Source organism: Planococcus citri, chromosome 4, assembly GCF_950023065.1.
Source record: "Planococcus citri chromosome 4, ihPlaCitr1.1, whole genome shotgun sequence".
Lineage (NCBI taxonomy): Eukaryota > Metazoa > Arthropoda > Insecta > Hemiptera > Pseudococcidae > Planococcus > Planococcus citri.
Window position 1 is genome coordinate 52053123 of NC_088680.1, and position 22469 is coordinate 52075591.

At 32.4% G+C, this 22469-nt stretch overlaps 1 protein-coding gene across 4 annotated transcripts in view; it reads right to left on the reverse strand.

Moving 5' to 3' along the window:
- LOC135844985 (cardioacceleratory peptide receptor-like) overlaps positions 1 to 12326 on the reverse strand; it is a 295508-nt gene extending 283182 nt beyond the window's left edge. Inside the window, exon 1 of one of the 4 annotated variants that reach the window (XM_065363405.1) lies at positions 11958 to 12326. The gene's annotated coding sequence lies outside the window, so the exon portion shown is untranslated. The other 3 variants (XM_065363408.1, XM_065363406.1, XM_065363407.1) reach the window with 3 other exon arrangements.
- Positions 12327 to 22469: the final 10143 nt, after the last annotated feature.

Genomic DNA, 22469 nt, shown 5'->3' on the forward strand with positions numbered 1-22469 from the left:
GTTCATTATTTTAAATGGTGACTTTTTAATTTCCCCTTATAGTATATAGGACAGACTACAGAGTGTATCTACGCAATACGAAGTCGAATCAAAGCTGAAAGATTTCATCGAGTCGATGCGACTAGATATAGCTGCCATTGCCACGAGCGAGTCACCCACCCTTTTGTTAGCTCGACGCGAGTTCATTAGTCGACAAAATTACCAAAATTATTTTTTCCAAACGAGAATATAAACACCTCTTTTACCTAATTACTAATTTATGTTGCCTTTTTTTTTTTTTTTTACAAATCCTTTTAGCTTATTTTATATTATACCCTAATGAGAGCGATAGTTATACGCGTTATACGTAAAGCGGAGTGCTTGACTTGACAAGTTTCTTATTTCCCGGAAAACATTTTAATTTCCTTTTCGTTTTAATAGAAGATCGTTTCTAAAAACAAACGAATTAAAGGAGGTTTTCGAAGAAACATTAGTTCGGGCCCCTATTTAAATATACATTTTTTTTCATCGTTGAAAAAACGTAGCTGCAGTGTGAAAAGAACATCCTAAGGCGGTCGATAGGGTTACTCATAAGTAGTAAAACACCAAGCAAAATTATACATACTCGAATGTTGTACTCAAGTTCATTTTTGCCCATTTCAAAGCAATCGAAATTTTTGGAGAAAATTTAAACTTGCTGGGGGCTCCATAATGACCGAAACTTGAGTCAATATTCGTGGATGTTTAAACTTTTGGGATGAGGTAAAGAGGGATGAAAAATTCAAACTAAAAACCAATCAATAGAAAATCAAAAGTTGTAGGCCTAGGTATGATATATTATATAATTATATTATGTATATCCGAAAATCAGCCTCGTAGAGCAATTTGAAAGGGAGAAAACCGGATTTTTTTGTATTTTTTTTGACCTTGAAAAATCTTATGTCACGCCCCCTCACATATTCAAATTTATCTAGGAGGCTGAAATTTGGCATGTACATCAAAGGGGTAACTCAGATGTGCCTTTTGAGGAGTATTGACTTCTCAGCCTCTCCTCACCCCTTTGCAGCTGCTAAAAGGCGCAGGAGGCTGGAATTTGGTGCAGTGTATATATGTATATCCACGAAGTGCCCTAAAAGTTCCTTTTGGAGGTTTCGACTATTCAACCCTTCCCCATCCCTTTTCAACTACACAAAAAAGAGATGTTCGTGCCTTTTGGATTCTGTGTCATCGCTGGAGCCATGAAATGAGCGATTTTATGATATTTTGTTTTAGTGAAGTCTTCACAAGCTTTAACGATGTTTCAATCAATTTTCATTAAATTGTGCCTAATTTCACTCAATTTTTTTTTTGCAATTTACACTGATTTTTTTTCGTTGATTTGCAGTATTTTTATGATAAGTACATACTTAGAGCAATTCTTTCAAATTTAATACCATTTCTTTTTTTCCAATTTATGGCAATTTTTATTTGATGAGGTGTCACTTATTTTATAATTTTTATGATAGTTTATGCAATTTTGACAGATTTTGTTCAAATTTTGAGTGATTTTATGATTTTTGGTTCCAATGAAGTCTTTACAAGTTTCAACGATGTTATAAGCAATTTCTATCAAATTTTGCTTAATTTCAAATTTCACAACTTTTTCGCAATTTAAACTGATTTTTTTGGTTATTTTGCAGTGTTTTCGAAAATTGTCATACCATTTTACATGATATTTTATCAACTTTTTAGATTTTTTTTTGAAATAGGTAGACAGGTATTTATTAGGTAGATGCTCTTTGCAAAATTTTGTAATTTTATGCAGAAATTGAGTCATTAGTATCCAAGTAAGTGCCTATATTCTTATGTACTTTAGTAAATTTTTAAACAATTTTTGTGAAATTTGGATCAGGTTTGCTTATTTTTCATCATTTTACAGCAATTTTCATCAACTTTATCTGATAATTTTGATAATAATTTATGAAATCCCGAAGAAATTTTCATTCAGTTTTGATCATTTTTGACCAATATTATTCGTAGCCAATTTTTAAAGGGGTGATTTTTTTAAATTTGTCTCCAATTTTGGGATATTTTATTAGATATTTTTTGGCCATTTTTAATTGATTAATTGTAAGTCTTGTATAGTTTTAAGGACGTACTATGCAATGTTTGTAAAATTTTGTTCAATTTTGCTGAAATTTGGCCGATTTTTAGACACCGTTGATAATTTAGGTGATTTTTGCAAAATTTGTTCACAAAAAGTTGCGGTACATATTTTATCATGAATTTTATCCACTTTCCATTGTTTCAATGTAATTTTAAGAATGTTTAGCGTTACGTAGTATCAATTTTTCGTCATTTTCTTTGATTTTTATGATGATTTCATTGTTTTTACAATTCTATATGAGATTTAAAAAAATCAAATTTCGATAATAATTTGAAAAAAATGGAGTTGATTTCAGACAAGGCAAAGCCATTCGTTCAAATTTCAGAAATTTGTCCACAAACGGAAAATTTTGGATTTTTTTGTATAAATTTCTGGTCTAAAAAACTCACTTGCGACTTTTACCTTGAAATCGACCCAAACTGAGATAAACTTGTTTAATAAGTCGAAAATAAGCCACAGTTTCATTTTTAGTTGCCCAAATCAATTTTCACGCCTTCTTGAGAAATTTTAAACTTCTAGAGAAATCGAAAATCGCGCTGGAGCCTCCAGAATGACCGAAAATGTTGAAATTTGGTTCGAGATAGTTTATATTTGATTCAGGTCTTCATAATTTTCATCAAGGATAAATTTTCGAAAATAGTTTATTTTGAAATTTCAAAAATCCGCCAATAATTAATATAGGCAGATAAAATTTTAGTCATGAAGATTTAAAATCAAGCCCTTTCCAAGAATCGCAATATCCTCTTCAAATCGGATGCGAACACCTCCAAAGGTTTTTTGTTGGTATTGGAAAAATGATCCCAAAATTGCAATTTTCCATTCGCAAATTTTGGTACTTTGCACAATTTTATTTTGGATTGTGGTTCCTAAAAAATAATTCACTTTTTCTCACTCAATTTCACTATTTTTGAGATTTTATGACATTTAAAAAAAAATTGAACCTTCAAAAAAAACTGTAAGATCCTCAATTTTTCGATTAAGCAATTGAATTTTTTGTCAACCATCTCATGGACCTCCAAATTTTTCCATGTACTGATGAATACTCATTTCAGGCATCATAAGTAAAAAATTGACAATTTTGCCATTTGTTCTAATAATTCACCACAGTAGATTCAACCCTATTATATCCTGGAAAATCTTTAAAATCGGGTAATCATCTGCGGAGAATAAAAAATCTCATCCGTAAGTATGAATCATTTCGTCATAGCTTGGTCATTATTTAAAACGTTATTTATTACATTTAGGTAGTTGACGCGGTCAGCTCGATCATTAATCACGTTCATTGAACACATTATCAGTACAGAATCATCGGTTACTGCAGTCGGTAGTACGAGTATACGAGAGCAACAGAGAAAAAATACACCTATACACAAGAAAATCGCTCAAATGCCAAAATAAATTTCCTTTCTGTTAAAAAATGGTATTTTTTTCCTCCAAACGAAACCTCTTCTTTAGTTGAAAATCTACGTTAAAGAGTTTAAATTTCGCACTAAATCGAATGAATGTATTGGTGACAAAATTTTAGCCCATAAAAAACTTCTCTTTTCTTTTTTCACTTCGCACGTGACAATTTTTTTTCTTTGATGGAAACGAATGAGAAAAATATTTTAGCAAAGCGCCTAAAATTATTTTGCATACCTATACAGCTACAATATTTTGAATTAGGTGCTCGAAAGACTCGACGCTTTAAAAAAATATAAAAAATAAAATAAGTCTATCAGAAGATTAAATTTTTCCAAACACGTTTTAAAAGATTTTTTCACTGCTGGAATAATTTTTTTTCTAACCGACGATGGTGCTCGATGAGACATAAACAAGCGTCTGCATTAATTTAAACGAGCTGAAAATTGAACTTAATTTCATTAATGAAACGCCAAGTCCGACTAATTTCTTATTAGTGAAAGCAGATTTGCCCAGAAGGGGTAAAAAAAAAAATGCAATCAGACCGAGTAGAAATACTTCGAATGGTGTGTTTTTCCTTCTTCGGTGCTTTTTATTATGAAAAACTTTTCTCGAGTTTTTAATTCGCAGCAGGTAGGCTAGTTCTCGTTCGATAGGCGTTTTTTATTTTATTTTATTGGCAAATGGAAAAATTTCCGTTCGGTGGCTTTTTTTTAAAACTGCAAATCGCTAACACAGTAATTTTAATCGATGAAATTTTCGCGTATCGTGTATAGTTAGTAATTTCAATTACGAGATTAATTTTCGAATAAAACTCGTTGGAAATTTCGTCGGTGGTGAGTTAAATGAACGTACCCCAAATTGGACGTTAAATAGTGGAAAAGAGAAACGTAAGTAACACGCCAATCAAATTGATCTTTTGGAAATTGAAAAAGAAAACACGACTGGGCTTTTGGCTTATCGTCGTGTACCCAGCGTATTTTTGATGTTAACGTTTTAAGAGGTTTTTTGGACTTTTTTTTCCACCCAACTGCGGCGTGTTCGATGTGCACATTTATACTACAGAAGATGTTATCAAGTATAAAACTAATCTCATTTGAGCGCAGCAGAATTTCAAGTATTTCGTCATTTCACCCTTGGGCTCGATTTGTCGGCCAGATATGGGGCTAAGGGGGGAAAACCATGGTACGAATATGTCTGCGTGAAATAGCATCCTCGTGTAGGTACTTTTCTGGCTTAGATTCCTTTGAACTGCGGTACAACGCCCGCGGAGATCTATCGATTCGGCAGAGCGAGAAAACCGGAAATGCATCTTTTTCCCACCTTTCCAATAAGTAACAAATTTATAATGACTAGGATTAGGTATAGCCAGGGAGACGAGCATATAGGTAATCTCGAATATTAAAATAAACAAGTTTTAAGCCCCCTGTTCTGTTTTGTTTTTTTTTTTCGCCATGGCAATTTGATTTGAGTAGCGAATTTCGTCGAACAGGCTCGAGTCGAGTTGCCGGGTTTTAATTTAAATTACCGCGTAATTTTCCAAACTACATAATAGTAGGTTAATAATAAAGATACAAAGGGCGGGTTTGATTGCACAGAACAGGAAATCTTCGTGTCGCGAAAAATTAAACAAATATTAGTCAGAAGCTTAAGGCGTGCGAAATATTCTCATCGTATATGTAAGAGTAAGTTGTAATAAAATATTCATTTTTGCCAACCTGCCTTCTCATCTTATAATAATGTTTTAATACGCTTGTAAACGGTTCATTATATACTACACGTTGATCTAGCTATGTAAATATTTACCCATATTTAGGTATTCTCTACTCTCTTACTAGGTATACACTATAATAACTAAATTTTCGTTCAGTTTTACAAAACGCGATCGCGATCGTTTGTTTTTAAATGTTTTCTGTACGATTTCTCAAGAGAGACAGAGAGAGACAGCCCTCTCTATTCGTCGTCGACGAGTCAAAAAATGACGTCGACGCTTTATTTAAACCTATATAATAAATATATAGGACAATAGGAGCGAATGATTTTGATACCATATTAACTGGAATTTTCAATTTAATGTTATTTTCAGACTTGGTTAGATATTCTTGAAATATGATAGCCGCCTTCTGATGTTTCATCTTTGATAAAAACCAACGCGACGAAGGAAAAAAAAATACTCCGTTTTGAAAATTCAATTATCTAGTTTTTCAACTCGAGAGAAAATCTTAATGTACATTTAATGGCAGATCGCGAGTCAACAGAAAAGAAGGATTTTCTATACGTAAAAATGTGAGATGATTTTTTTTTTTTTTTGCTTTTAATAGCCAGCTTGAAAAATTGTTTTTAAAAGCTTCGTGTGTCTCGATCTCTCGATGAATATAAGTTCGTGTTTTATTTCTGTGAGTAAAAATACGAGTCCTATAGGTAGTTGTAGGTGTTTATTTTCGTGATAGGGATTGTTTGTGTTGGAGAATACCTGTAATTAAATTAAATTGAAAACAAATCCTTTTTTACCCATAGATTAAATTTACCAATTGAGTGAGTTTTTTACAAGTATGGGCTCCATAAATGGGCTAATTCGACTTTGAACGAGAAATTCTGCATGGAAATCATCGACGAGATGGTAAAAGAATTACACGTATTTCTACAATAATAAAAATCGAATAAAAAGTTGGAATAATGATTGTAAAAGTTTATTTTCCTATCGAGTCATTTAAAAACGAATTTTCCACAATAAGTAAGTGTACTTTGTACTAGTTGAAAATTTACATAAACTTGAAAAATTTTCCATCGTTTTCTTTTGCTATTATCTGAACCTTTATCGAATCGTATTTTTTTTCTGTTTCAAGAACAAAAGATGAAAAAAATTTTAAATGTTGAAAATTTCGCGATGATTTTGACTTTGGTTCAACTTTTTAAACTTTTTATTGATATTCGTGTATTTTTGTCTATTTTTTCAACAGTTTTCGTCTGTTTGTACTCGCGATATTCGTCGCTTTGTGATTTTAAACAGAAGAAAATTTAAATTCGGCGCGTAATGAGATGCATTTTTCGAATCGAAGCAATTTGGAGGAGTTTTTTTTGCCTTATTGGGGAGATTAATTTCGAGCAATTTTTGCAAAATAAGTAGTTGATATATTTTTGAGAGTTGATTTCAAAGGAGGTGGTATTTCACCCCCCCCCCCCTCCTCTCACATAATCAATAATCATCAGTACCTGGGATTCAAAAATCATTTTTTGTGCCTTTTTTAGCATTTGGATTTCGTCGATTTGTGTATATCAGAAAAGCACTAAGTATTTGATATGTAGTTTTGTACTCCCTTAATTCATTGACGAAAAAATAGAGTTTAGACACCCCTCCCTTTCCTCATTCTCCACCCGGCCTCCTTCTCAAAAAATGAGAAAAAAATGAAATGTTTATACGTTTGTATGTTCATCAATTTCTAATCCTTAAATTTAGTCCATTTTTATCCTACGTGTTGGGTTTAACAAAAGCGTTTATTTCGGGAGTGTGAAAAATTCTGTTATGATGAAAATTTTCAAATTAATTATTTGGAGTTTGTTGAGACGCATAATTCCACGGATTCCACCCCTCTCTTTCATAAAATGGTTCAAAGTTCTGTTGGATAGTAAAAATATAGGTAGCATATTGTGAAAGATAGTATATTAGTCGTAAATGAGTGATTTCAAAAACTATGAAAAAAGGATTCAAAAATTTGAAAAATTTTGAATTTTGTGACATTTTTACCTCTCAATGGAACCGAACTGTTTGAAATTTTAGATTTGGAGTTTAAATGTGATTTTCAAAAAAAAATTGAATTCTGATTTTTTGGCACCTCCCCATAAAATTTGGTCCCGCAAAACGTGATTTTCAAAAAAAAAAAAAACACTTGGAATTCTGATTTTTTAGCACCCGCTCAGTGCTCTCCATGAAATTTGGCTCTCCAAATTCTAAAAGTCTATTAAAATGGGATTTTCAAAAAAAAAAACTGATTCTGATTTTTTGGCACCTCCCCATGAAATTTGGTGCCCCAAAAGTCCAAAATAAACGTGATTTTCAAACAAAAAACACTTGGAATTCTGATTTTTTTGGCACCTCCCCATGAAATTTGGTCCCTCAAAAGTCCAAAAGTGATTTTCAAAAAAAAAAAACGGAATTCTGATTTGTTGGCACCTTCCCATGAAATTTGGTCCCCCAAAAGTTCAAATGTGATTTTTTTAAAAAAATAGTGAATTCTGATTTTTTGGCACCGCATTCTGAAAAAAAATGGAAAAATGAAGGAAAATTAAATTTTTTACGTTTGTACCCTCTAATCCTGGAATTTTGCCCATTTTCATCAAAAAATTCCTCCCATAGGGATTTGACAAGACAACTGTCGCGCTCTAGGAAATTATAGTAAAAAACACCGGAACTAACGAAAGGTCCCGTTGTTATCAGCAATTTTCAACAATTTTCCTTCAATTTTCACAACAATACATTCCAATGTTTATTCGGGGACCTTTCATCAGCCAATCAGAAACAAGGCGACACTAGCGCGGCGCACCTCTGTCAAGTTCCTATGATAAAAGAATAGAACATTCAGCCCCTCAAAAAAAATGAAAAAAGTTCATTTTCATAAAAAAAAATGCACTATTTAGGTAGCTTTGATTACCCTTTTCCCTTAATGATGAAAAAGTGGGGAAATTTTCAAAAATTGTTTAATTAACGGACTTGGATTTTAATTTTTTGCTGGGGGGGGGGGACTTGATACAAAGGAGGTTCAACATTGTTTGGCAGATCGGCGATTTTTTTGGGGGGAGGGGGGAATCAGTTATTTAGACAAATTCTGACATAGAAATGTAATTTTTTTTTAAAAACATGTTACCAACACTATTTTTTTTCAAATTGTACAAGAAAATTAAAATGTTTTGGTGCACTAAGGGAGGTTCTTATTCTTGCAAATGAAAAAGAATCCTGACGCAGAAAAAAACTTCTCAGATGAATTACATTTTTTTTCATTTTGATTTTTTTAATTAGGTTAGGGCTCTCGTAACAACTTTTTTGGATTTTGAGGGAAAATAAAAAAATTGGAAATTATTTTCTCATAAAATTGAACAACTTCAGAAGTGGAACTATAAAAAGACGAAACTTCAAAGTAAGAGCCATCTTATATCGCATATAATAAAATATATTATCCGGATGAGAAAAAAAGTTTCCACTTGACTGTCTGACAGTCATGTTTTAACTTTAAGCATAAGTTTAAAATACATATCTAACCTTTTTTTGTATTCCTTAGAGAATGATGGACTTCCACTAAGTGTAGTCGAGTAAATAGGTAAGACAAACAGGAAGAGGAATAGAGGAAGTGAAATTACGCCACATAACTTGAGACAGATATATGATCGAAAATGCATGAAAATAAAATATTATGTTGATCTACTTCTCTTGATTACCCAAAAGACCAGCGTCAAGTGCTTTTGTGGAGTGCTGAGAAGCAATATTTTTAAATAATAATTTTTAAATGTAGGTAACTAGATAGGTACCTATCATAATTGTCCATTGAAAAAGGAAAAAATGAAGCTACATAATATATTACACTGATACAAAATATACTTTACAGAGGTATTCCTATGAAGACGATCCTTTGGAGCAGAGGGGAAGTCAACCTGGCAGGTAAAGTTTGAACTAAAGATATTTCAGGTTTGCTAAAATTTTAAACTACTTATGGCATGGGTCAACATTGATTTGGGAAGCTACCATTTTTACTACGAGTACGTTCATTTGAGACCAAATTACAACTTTCATGAAGCCAAATATTTCAAAATTTGGAAAAATGGAAAAAAAGACTACATTTTTTCATCAACTTTACTTATTTCAATACGCATTACCACAAATTTGTGAGTTTTCAACGAAGCTGCCAGAATTGCCACCATCAGATTCAGCATTAAATTTTTTGCTCTAAAACCCAGCTAAGGATCGTCTGAATAATTTAATTTCGAAAATCTCACACTGAAGCTGTAATCTTTCTGGGCAGTTTTCAATCTACGCTTCAACTTTGGAATTTTTTCATATTAATGATTAGGTAGATATAAAACTATTTTAAGTGATACCACGACTACTTGTATGTTGAAATTTGGTAAAGTAAGGTAGGTATTAATAAAAAATCATTTCTTTCATCCGTACCTCAAATTCACACTTCGATTTATAAACGTCGTCGCTCATCTTCCAAAGTTGTTAATTTTGATGAGAAAATAATGCTCGTGTTGCTGTAAATTTTTTCATCATCAAAGTCAAGGTCAACTTTTGCAAAACAGTCGACGTTCATTAAAATTTTCAGATGGTCAACAGAGGAAATACCCTTCTTGAAACATTTTAGATTCCTTGATTGCAAAATAAGAAACGTCTCGTCAGGTCGATTTCAAATTTCCAAGCAATCAAAAAACAATAATAATTGAAAATAACAAATTTATGGTAGAAAATTATTCTGTAAACAACTCTGTTCCACCAGCTTAAAGAATTTTTTTTTATTTTTTACGAAAAAGTAAAGTAATGACAAATTATGAATTTTCAACCTTCTGCTCTCTCAGAGCCTATTTTCTTTTCAATTATTGAAAATTTGAAATTTCAGCCAATTTGAAGAAAGACTGGGCTACAATTGAAAAATTAAAATGAAAAGAAATTGCAAATTTTTTTAGGGAAGATGGGTGTCTATTACAGGTAGATAGGTAAGTAAACTTGAGGGGGGGGGGTTGTAGGTAACCCTGTAAACTTGGTACATATTTATTCCATGAATTTGGTGGAAACAATTTCCTAAAATTTTTCCCCACAAAATCCAACATTTCAAGAGATCAGAGCCTATAGAAAAAATGGCAACCACAGGTCAGCTATTGATGCTAATTTTCCTCCACACATCTACATCAACTTTCCAATTCATCAATTTCATTCTTCTAATTTCCTGTAATCTTATGGTGTCTAAATTTAGATACTATTATCCAAGATAATTACACTTTTATACTTCGCCCGAAGCCTAAATCTTTATTTTTAGCGATCATTTATCAAAATAAATCCCACCTCACGATCCATGAAAAATGAGCAAGAGCAAGGGCAATGGAAACTCCCAGACTTCCAGTACCTACATATTTTCAACATCTTGAAATAAATTTATTTTAAATTTTTTTCTGTAGCTGTAATATCCAGTACATTTTATTAAAATGTTACATAGATATGCAATTTCTTTATTTTCATTCTTCCGAAAGAATGTTATTTTTCACAATATATTTCATTAGGTTTGTCACTCGTTCATTATACGCTTGAAATGAGAACCAAGTACTCGTATATAAGATAAACGTACTTTTTGCTACACTTATTTCGAGATTGAAGAAAATTAAACTCTTATGGAATGTCAACTGATATATCAGTTGATGATCACGATGATAACGATGTTACGAAAAATTACATTCACGAAAACTGCATCGTGGTAAAAAGCATTTCTAAACTAAGCGAAAAAAAACTGGACAAATTGGTCGAGTAATCGATTATAGTTTCGAGTACCTACAATTTAACGTATGGTGAAAAAAATTACAGAGGGTAATCTCATTACCTACCATTTCGCTGTCGTGCTTCGTGTGAGTAATTTTTCATCTCTATAAACGTTCGCTAATTTGGTTGAATTTTCAACCACATGATTTCCATCTTCGGTAAATCATACGAAATAATCCATTTTTAGCAATTATCAGCGCACTTACCTGAAAAAAAATGAAAAATTGTTCAATTCTCGAGATGCTTCGTATTCGTAATAGGAGAGAATTCACAATTGATAAGAGAGCCTGGAGAACCGGTTCGACGGTTCATCTTGTATACAGCAACGATAACAAATCGTAGGTAATTCGATGACCTTGAACGAGAAAATAACTTATCAAGTACCTAGCACGATAATTTTTTAAGAAATGATCTGAAAAAACGAAAAAAATGAATTTTTTGTTGCTGTGCTTGGGTTTTAAAAACATCAGCTTGATTATCAAGATTTTTTTTCATATTGCTTTGTCTCAATCTTTTTAAATAAAATGTATTTTGATAGCAATCAATTCTCAGTAGAAAAATTTGCCAAAATTTTTTCAAAATGATTGATTTTTGCATCAATTAATTCTTCATGTAGTACCTAAAATAAACGAAGACTATAGACAATTTTCTCAGGAATTAATTCACCTGAATATACCTACCAATGTAAAATTACTCGCACGTAATCGGAATAAATTCGTGAAGATGATTTATTGCAATGCTAATTTCGAATGCATTCCACGTTGAATTAACAAGACGAAAAAAAATCGAACCAATTTTCACGTAAATTTTCATCATCGTTCGAGATTATCATAATTATACACTTTACACATTTCATGTTCTCGAGGTAAAAATTCTAATCTTAAAAATCAATTCCAAGTTTGATAAAAAAATTACCTGTTTAAGACATTACAAAGATAATTTTTTATTCAACGGGTAATTTATTCGAAAAAAAAAATCACCAGATAATTTCCTCGTAAAATAACTTAATATAATTTCAAAATGTGATGAAAAATAAGGCGCGAAATTAGATGTATGGAAAAAACACGTCGTAATAATTACTCGTACATTTAAAATTGAAAAAAAAATTAAAATTAAAAATACGTAGAAATTTGTGTGATAAAAAAATCCGTAATGTTGACCATTGAATTTCCACGTGACGTAAACATTTTCGCGGTATTTTTCGAACTATTATGGGGCATGTTGGCTACGCTCGCGATACTTTTTCGGATGCTGGTAGAATCACGACTGAGATGAAAACCGTCACAGACGTTTTACTATAGTTTACCGATGTTAACGCCTTTTACTCTTAGATTCCGAGTGTTATAAAATCCCATCCACCCTTCATTCAATATTATACGGAAATTGCGGTGTTTTTATTTGGTATTTTTTTTTTTTTTTTTTACTTCTTTACCATCGTGTGCGTTATATTCTTGATCGTTTCGAATGTTTTCGTTTATTAAGTTTGGTTACATTTCGTATGAGTTGCCAGTACAGTACCTAAACTGTATACGCGAGTAAGTATTTGCAACGGGTGCGCAGGTTAATTGGTCTCTCGAGGATAGTTTCGCGTTTATTGGAATTTTTTCCTATAGAAATTTCCAGTGTAGGTAATTTCATCTACGAATTCGATTCGACGACGAAAAAAAATAAAATAAAATAAGAAAAAAAAAACGAATTTTGTAGGCTTTCATCTTTAAAATTTAAAAAAAGTTGGATGAAAAAAAAAACAAAAGTTTTTTAATATTGTCTTATCCGATGATGTTGAAACGAAATTAATGTTGCTTTTTTACGTGAAATTTGATTTTTAAAAATAATTACGAGAATGAAATGTACTTAATTAGATTTTAGGCCTGTTTGGATTACGTAAGTATAAGATTTTTTGACGTCCAGAATCAATGTTATACGTAGACCTACGCAGGTATTTTTGTAACTTTGTTCAATGCTATAGATAAGTTTTCCACTTCGTCGCGAATTTTCCGCGTGCTGTTTTCTTTCGCTCGTCAAAAATTAGATAAATTAAATTTGTTTCGGGTAAATTTCATTATGTTGAAGAATGATTACAGCTGTTTTAAATGCTTGATGGAAATTCCTGGTACAGAAATGTTATTTTAGATTTTGTATTTTAGTTGTAGAAATAAAAAGTTTTACCTATAGTAATAATACAAAGCGAACTTTTTACTTTTAAAAGGATGAGTCTTAAAAATGATAATATCTACCTAAATCAGGATGGAGTGTGAAATAAAATATTGGAGGATTTTAGGCTAACCAAATTCTGTGGAGTCCTTCATTTTAAGATGTACATAAGTCATTCAGAAAAAATTTTAGTTCCGGAGGTGTTCCTAGAAAGAGGAGATATTGCCATGGGTCCTCAAAGATGACGGGGAATTTTCCAAAGATCGTGTTTTTTTCGCTCTAGCATCTACCTAACCAGTTTTGGGAAAAATGGCCTAGCTTCAAAAGATGATCCAATTCCACTTTCAGGGTTCTACTGAACGGTTAGAAATTTGTGTTTTGAAAATGTTTTCTTCTCAAATCTTTTCCCATTAATTATGGCAAAACACCTCTGAAACTGAGAAAATATTTTGGAATACAGTTATGACAATTTTTTGGTCATAATACATAATTACCAGTTTCGAAAAAATGAAAAAATTGATGTACCTAAGTACATAAATGTAGATAAGTACCTAGTATGTAAGTAAGTTTCTGACTATTTCTCTCAATTTTTTGTAAATGGCAATAGTGATAAAAAAAAATTTCAAAAACGCAAATTCACTAACAAGCGATTTGCAAATTTTCAACCGATCAGTAGCATCTTAAAAGTGGTATTGTATTTTGATGGCAAAAATTGGCAATGGTCTAGATCGACTCAAAATCTTCTCAAATATTATTTCTTGGAACTGAGTCATTTTTTTCAAAACAAGTTGAATTATAGGAGCTAGAGCGCAAAAAACCACGATATTTTTGAAAATACTCCTCTTCGAGGATCCATATCTTCTATCTAAGGGCATCTTTGGAGCTAAAAATATTGCTGGGTGCGACTTTCAACTAACTCAAACAGAAGATCCTCCGACACCCCCCCCCCTCCGGATCTACCCTAACCTAGAGATCTTATATACACAACACAATTACCTACTGCACTTCCGAGTTTTCTGCTAGAATTTTCAATTCAGGTAAATGAATGTATGCCAGAGTAGCTATTTATCTTCTACCTCACACCTCCAAAGCAGAAGTTCTATTTTTTTAGTCGGTTTTTGGAGAATTTTCGATGGATTTCGTAGTGGTTACAATTTTCTGACAATTTTTTCCAACACAATAGATTTTTAAACAAATTAATGAACAATTTTAAATGTACCTATTGGATTGTTCAACGATTGATGGACGATTTCTCTGTTTGTAGAAGGGCAATCGTAGACAACCCCCTCCTCCTCTCCCTCCTTCAAAAAGAAACACCGTACGTTTCTGAAATAAAGCCTTCTAGATAAACCTTATACATTCCTCTGGATAGGAATTTTAATCTTCATGGGTTTGCTCCTTTTCATTAGGTTGTTCATTGCCCAGGATTAGGGATGCTAACTGAGAAATGAAAAAAATATCGGTTATTTTTTTTCAAAATTATTGATTAAGGTTATGGTTATGACCAAAAAAATAAAGGTTACGGTTCTTCCTCAATTCCTCCATTAAGGAAATGCAAAAGTTATGAAAACCACCAGAAAGAAATAAAATATTTGGGAAATTTGCAAAAATTGCATTAAAAAATGTTGAAAACCAGTGAAATTTAACAAAAAAAAGATCATAAAATGATTGATATGACTAAAAATTAGGTACCTTTTTCAAGTTAATGAAATTTTGGTGAAATTTGCCAAAAAGTACTAGAAAAAGTGTTGAAAGCCAGGTAAAAACGCTCAAAAAAGCCTATAAAATCAAAATTACTCAAATCACTAAAAGAGTGATGATAACTTTGTATAATTTAACAGGATTGAACGTCTAATTGAAGTCGAGAGTTGAAAAATATTTCTGAAGATACTTAATCAAAAAAAGATGAAATTTTCATAGAAGTTGTCAAAATTTTACCTAAATTATATAAAACACCATTAAAGTTGCTTAAAAACGTACATACAGTGCCAAAATTGATCAAAGCTCATAATTTTCATAAACTTTCACAAAAATTACTTACAAATTAACCGTAATCAAAATAAAATGAATCATGTTACAGTTACGGTTAAAAAATTTTAAAACAATAATTTTGGTTTTTTGGTTACGGTAATGGTTAAAAAATTCTAAATTATTGATAATTTCAGTCATGGTTCTTGGTTGATCATTTTAGTGGTTAAAATTCATTTCGGTTAATAATAACGGTTACGGTTATGGTCAGAGTTGGAAAAAAAACGAATAAAACGTTTTTTTTTTGTTTTAAACAGTTTTTGTTTTAAACAAATGTTAAAAACAGTTCCATCGATTCCTTGTTTAAAACAGTGTTTAAAACATGTTTAAAACACGTTTTAAACAAAATTTTGAATAAATAAGCAAAATGAATAGGTAGTCAAAACTCAAATCTCAAAAGTCTTACTTTTGTTGTTTAAATTTTATTCATCATGTAGTGTTCTTTCTGCCAACGATTGAAATTTCTGTTTATTATTTTTATATTGGTTATCAAATGATTTTTAAATGTGACTGTGATTGTAAAAAATTGAGAATTTCATGAGAAAAATAGAAAAAAAACAGTAAAAACACGTTTTTTTTCCATTTCAAAAAAAACAACGTTTAAAACGTTTTAAACACTTTCCTTGTTTTAAACACTTCAATTTTTTGGGGCTGTTTAAAACACTGTTTAAAACACTGTTTTAAACATGTCTGGTTTTTTTGCCAACCCTGGTTATGGTTAACATCCCTATAACGGTCGGGAATCGGGATTCTTCGTTTTTATTTTTTATTTTTATCAAAATTGGATGGCTGAGAAGTGAGAACTTGAGAAGTGAAAACTGAAAATTGAATTTTTCATAACTGAAAAAAAATGAAGAAAATCTATTTCTGAGAAAAATCAAGGGCCTTATTAAAAAAGAAAGAAAAAAGAAAAACAACGAAATTGTAAGACATATGAAATTTCCTACCTGTAGAATGGTACATAATAGGTATTTGTTTTTTTAAAGGAGGTTTTATCTTGAAGATAAGGTATACTTTGAAGTTGAGGAATAATTATAAACTTAGAAAGCTCAACTTTGCTGAACAATATTGAAGCATACGTTTCTAAAACGCAGTATTCAAGTCCCATTTTCAAAGATTCTGAGGTTGCAAGGCCATCTAGCAGAAAGTTGCGGCCCAAAATGGCTGATTTCTACGTTTCCAAATTGTACTAAGTATTATGAATTTCTTATCAATATTTTTTTGGACTTGATGCGTTTTGGAAACGTATGCTTCAATCAGATAAGTACATCTCCTTAGGTGGATTTTTAACAAATTTTAGGTGAATTTCAATGTATGTTTGAGGTAAGCGTTTTTTTTCACAATTTGATGATCACTGATGAGATTAAATTTGGAGAATAGTGAAGTGATACATTTTTCAAATCATTTAAAATAAGATTGTACTTAGATTGTACTTAAGTATCTAGTTTTCTACAAAACGATTTTCCCATTTCAATTCATTCGAGATACTTACATAGATTGAAAATCACAGCTCGTTAGTTATACCTCAGTCAGTGTAAAGTATACTATCTATTAATGATCAAAAGATATTTCAATTTTACTCACCTTTAAGAAATCCTTCCTGTTTTGATTTTCCCGGTATCGTTGCTTGAAAAATGAAACTAAACAGTCATGAAATACACGTATGAAAAGCACTTGAGCACTGCACTGAACACTACACACTTCAACACCTTGACCCGATAATTTTAGAAAATCTGAGCGAAAATTACTAACAACAAGTTGGACTGGGTAAATCGCACTACATCGTGTATTTCCACGCACATGTACAAGTGTAACATCACAAATTTATGTAAATTTTCATTTTCATAAAATATTTAACGCGTTGAATGTTGACACGATGACAAAATCGGATCAGACAATGGTGCATTTAGATGGCCAGGTTTAGCCATGGGTTTAGCTGCACGTTGCCCTTATCAGTACTATTAGTAAGGCTACTATTAGGGCAAGGTGGTAGGAATTTTGTACGATGGCGAGAGCTTCCAGCTAGAAGATGACGTAATATCTTATCTGTTATCGTTATCGACTATTGTGTGTTTCAATGGGTACAATAAAAAAACTACTTCGAGTATTCGACTTGAATTTTGTTATTTATTCTCAAATTTTGATGATTGTTGAGTTCTGGATAAAATAAAAATACTGTAAATCAGTCCCCTCGAACCTCTTACCTCAATTTCATTTGCCTTTCTTAGAATGTCGGAATTCAAGTTTTGAAGAACAAATTTTGGAAACTGAAAATGTGTGTTTTAAAAATTATTGGATAGTCATCCATTTCACTAACGCAAAATTGATTCATTACGTAACATTCGGTGCAAATTGCAAAGTGCAACGTCACTCTAAACATAAGTATGTATTCAGTTGAGATTCGTGGAAAAATTCTCTGGAAGGACGAATTTTCCCCTAATGAACGTGAAAAGTAAGCGAACCCCTATTTTTACTCCTTCTAATCGAATTTTTATTTTTTAGTTTTTTACATACTTATTCGAGAGGATGGAAGTGAAATTTGAAAATAATGAACACGAAAGAAAATTTTCTAAATGTTGTAGATTGGGTGAAAGCTGCGAAATGGCAGTTTTAAAATCTCGATATATTTTTTTTGTTAAGCTATTTGATTGAAAAAGTAGTTTTCCACGAATCAATTTCATTTTGAGTTTGTGGAGGAGAGGAGAGGAAATGGTAATTATTTTGGGCTTGTTATTGAGACTCTTGATGGCCCTGAATTTCTACTGAAATATTGGATTTTTGGAAATCAGTGGTAGAGCAGCTCATAATCAATTTAGCCTAATCTGTTGGAGAAAAAGTTGGGGGATTTTAACAAAATTCAGTAGTGATCTTATTTTGAGTTCAAAGTTATTGCTCTGAAACATTGCTTAGCTGAGGGGGTGCCTTTTGAGGGGAGATATGGGTCTTTGAAAAAGAGGATTTTTTTAAAACAGTGGTTTTTTCGCTCTAATCCCCCCTACAACTTCTTAAAATCTGATACTGATTAAATTTGATTAGTGATGAAATAGGAGAGGGGGGGGGGTAATCAAATTGCCAAATGGTAACATAAACCCTAAACTGAGCTGAAAATTCCTCATCCTCAAAAATATTTTTGTAGAAAACATATTTTCAAATACTCGTAGACTTACTTTTTTCGTACCTATTTTTCAAATTCTTGAACTTTGTGTTAGCTTAGCAAAATGGTATATTAATTGTTAATTTCTGAAATTCACTTTTTGCAGACCTCTAACCATATAATTAAAAATCATTCCATCCATGCAGCGATGACGTCTCATATGCAAGCCACAAAATTAAGTACCTACGTAAATGGGAAAGCAGAAGACACAAATAGGTACCTATTTAATAACGAAATTCCAAGTCGAGAACTCGTTTATCGGCCAATATAGCTCTCTTAATTAATGAATTTTGTAGTTTTTGATTTAAATTAACTTTAAATCACTTTTCGTGCTTGGCCAAACGAAGAGAATCAGTTAAGGAACGAAACTCACTGCGCTGAATTTATTTACCCAATGGTCATCAACTACTTACATAAGCGAGGTAAGTAAGTCGTATCCTTTGAGAATAACCTCTTGGTCAGCGCTCGTAATAAAGACGGACGCAGGAAAACGAATATTATACCATTGTTTTTGTTTATCAAGTGTTTGATGAAACTTTACTCGTTTGTATTCGTCAAACTAATTCTAACTTGAACTGCGCTTCACCTGTGAGAAGGTAGAAGGTACATAAGCTATTATTCTTCATGAAGAATAGCCAGAGACATGAAAAAAACAACTATACTTTAGCTGGGTAGGTTAGTTTGGTACCTAGCTGTATTATTTTGTGCATCGAAGAGTATACATGTACTTACAACACATACAGAAGGCGGTGTAGATGTAGTAGGTATTGTATAGTACATATAAAGATGAAGATACGCCATTTGGGTTCCGATGTGATAAAAAAAATTGTTGCCAAACTGTAAGCTGCAGGGTATACCAGATACTATGCTGGCTAATAAAAAAACACGCATGAGAAAAAAAATTCGCTCGAAGAGTGTGGGGCGGTGCGTAGGTCGTTGGAAAAAAGTATCAATCATTAAATATAGGGCAACTCGTTATAAAACAAATTCAAACCATTTCTTCGCAATATTTTGGTCGAATTTTATGTAAAAAATTCTATTTAGACAGGCCATTCGCCAGAAATTTGGCCAAATTGTCGTCTTAATGTATTTATTTATTTTTTTCCGGAGTAATTAAACGACCATAGACATCGGCTTTAATTGCTACGATGATTCAGTTATTCATATATGTAGTACGCGTACGAATACCCGGACGGGTTATTAATTTCAAAATTCAATGAAGAGAAATTTTCGTTGCAATAGAAGGATTTTCGAAACGGTGAGGCGAAAATCTCTCGAAAGAAGATGGTTTATTTTAGAATATTCTATATCGAGACTGACGTGTGTGTGAGATCGAGAAACGTGGAGTTTACATTAGAAACGAATTTAATAACTCAAACTTCAACTTATTACATTTGAAGAATGCTTATTGCGCTATATGCCTAAGAATAAGACAAATATTTTCAGCCACGAGGAATACAAAACGTCAAATATGTAAGTATTCGACGAGTTGTATATATAGGCAAGGCACCTACCTAGGTAGGTAGGTATATAGTGTAAGAAAATGTTTGAAATAGTTAACAAACTCGTCTTATACAGATATTCCAAGTTTTGTCAGCTTTGAAAGTTGCAGTAGGGGTAGGGGAAAAAAGGTCCAGGAATTCGCTAAAATCTTATTAATAGAAATGTACAATATTCTCTGGTGAAGTTTCCGTTTTTTTATACACAATGTAGATATAAACCCCTAACTGATTTTTTTCCTTTATCGAAGTAAACATACAGCGAAAGAAAAGGAAAAACTCGGGGTATTTATACTGGAAACATATTGAAAAAAGTCATCATTCAAAGTCCATCAATATAAATGTAAAAATTTCCCGTAAAATGCCAATTGGAAATCACAACTTTTGGCCATACGCCAAATAAAGTGATATTTCGTTTGGGAAGTGCAGCTTTTCTTTAACTTTTATACGCTTCCTATGACTCGATAAAAAATCCACCATGTTAAAGTTCGTCGTACTGTGTAGGAATCTACGATGTCCGAGTCGACTAACTTTGATGGTTTTTTCTCCCTCTCGTATTGCGTTGCTTTTTGTGTAACAGTGTCAGTGGAACAATTTGTATTTCCTTGTATTTCGAATTTTATTTCCGTATAGGGGAGTGAAGATCGTATAAATGTCACGTGCTGGTATATTTAAAGAAGTCGAACGTGTCGATTGAGTAGACTGTACCAAAAAGGGTTTTCTTTTTTTGAGCGTACGTATACTTACTTACTATATGTAGTCAGATGTAGAAGTAATGTTTGAAAGGGTTATTATTCGGATGCCAGAAAATCTAGACTAATGTCCGATGATAGTGGAGAAATATGAGTTCAAATTTCGGGCTATAGACGGTCAAATTGTGTTTGGATGTTTGCTTGGTTGAAAGGAAATGGAAAAACGAAAAAGTGATATATTTTTCGATTTGGGATATTGATAAGTGTCATTGCCTCGTTTTCTTGTTGAATTGTTTTTGATTTAATGAAAAAATATGTGTCGATGCTGCTACCTTCATGTACAGATGATGATCATTTGTATGAAATTTTGAAGAGGCATCGTCTTTTTATTCAGACGTGTTGTGATTTTTTGTGTTTTCTAGTTTTTAGTGTGGGAAGAAGATGAAGGAACGAGGGAAAGAGAGATGGGTATTTTAATCCGGCCCTTTCAAGTTGAATATTAATAATTTTAACAATTTCCTTCCAACTGCAAAAAAGTAAAAAAAAAAATATATTTCTTGATTAAGAAATATGAAGTTTCAGACTCGTGGAAAAAATGACTTTTTAAATGTTTTTAATAAGTTTTTAATTTTTACCTGTTATCTGTTGGTTGGTCACTGTGCTGTGTACAGCTACTAGGCTAGAGGCACGGGTTATAAAAAAAAATAAAAATAGGTTGGATTTTTGAAGGGAGGAGAGTAAAACTGAAGGGGTTTGAGCTATTTCTGGTAGAGGGTTTTAGGAAGGTTTAGTGACCTTGAATTGGTATGATCTTGATAGGTGAGCAGGATGTGGGAGATAGTGAGTTGGACTTGACATGTACAGCATATTGGAGGGATTCTTTTTTGAAGAGATAAGTGTGGGTGAAGAGGGTATGGCTTATGTGTACACTGTAGTGGTTTGCACCAGCTGGCCCAAAAGCCCAAAACGAACCTGTATGCAACACTATGCTGAGAGTGACTTGTGTGATCTTTACATTCGTGTTGTGCGCTAAAGAAACCGAGCCTAACCCAACACAAATGTAGTGAGCACCCAAGTCACTCTCAAGTAAGTATCAGCATAGCTTTGCATATGGGCCTGTTTTTGACTTTTGGACTAGTCCATGCAGACCTCTAGTACACAGTATAAGGCAATAGCCTACTTTCTAGACAAGTCTTGAAGGTTGGAGATGTGACTTTAAGCTCCAAATGCTGCAAATTAACCACAAACGACCTCTATGGTTTCCATCACATCAGATACAGGGATAGGGGTTTCTAGTACAGGTGAAATCTTTAGTAACTGCTTTGCTGGTATTCATTTCCCAGAATTCCTGAGTCGGGTGGAATCCAGGCTATTGTAACATCCATGTCACATTAGAGAGATGAGATTTCTAAGACAATTGGATGTTGCTTAGATTTAGATCTTAGTTGAGAAATGGAATTCAGTGAATCTGTGATTACAGGCTTCTGAGAACCTCTCAGGTTTTGCGGTCTCTCCAAAATCAAGGCCTTTGTTTAGATTTGAAGCTTTCAAATGGCCCAGTCATTCTGTTCAACTTTTTTTGTCTTTGTAGGTCAGTTTGGTCCAGTCCTGACTGGAAATTTTCGTCCTGGTCATACTTCAGACAGGTCCAAAAAATAGGTCTTCATTTTTCAGAAAGAGAAAATCTTCCAACACATTAGACAAGTTGAAAATAATACTTGACATTAAAAATTTGAAAAATTTGACGTTCTAACCTGGCATGAAAAATTTGAAAAATTTGACGTTACTGGGATCCAAACATCAACCTTTTATTCTCCTCATCTGGACCACTATTCCAATGGTACATTTTGATGCAAACCTCCCAAATTGAGTATGTAAAGAATGCTTCTGCGCATTGAGC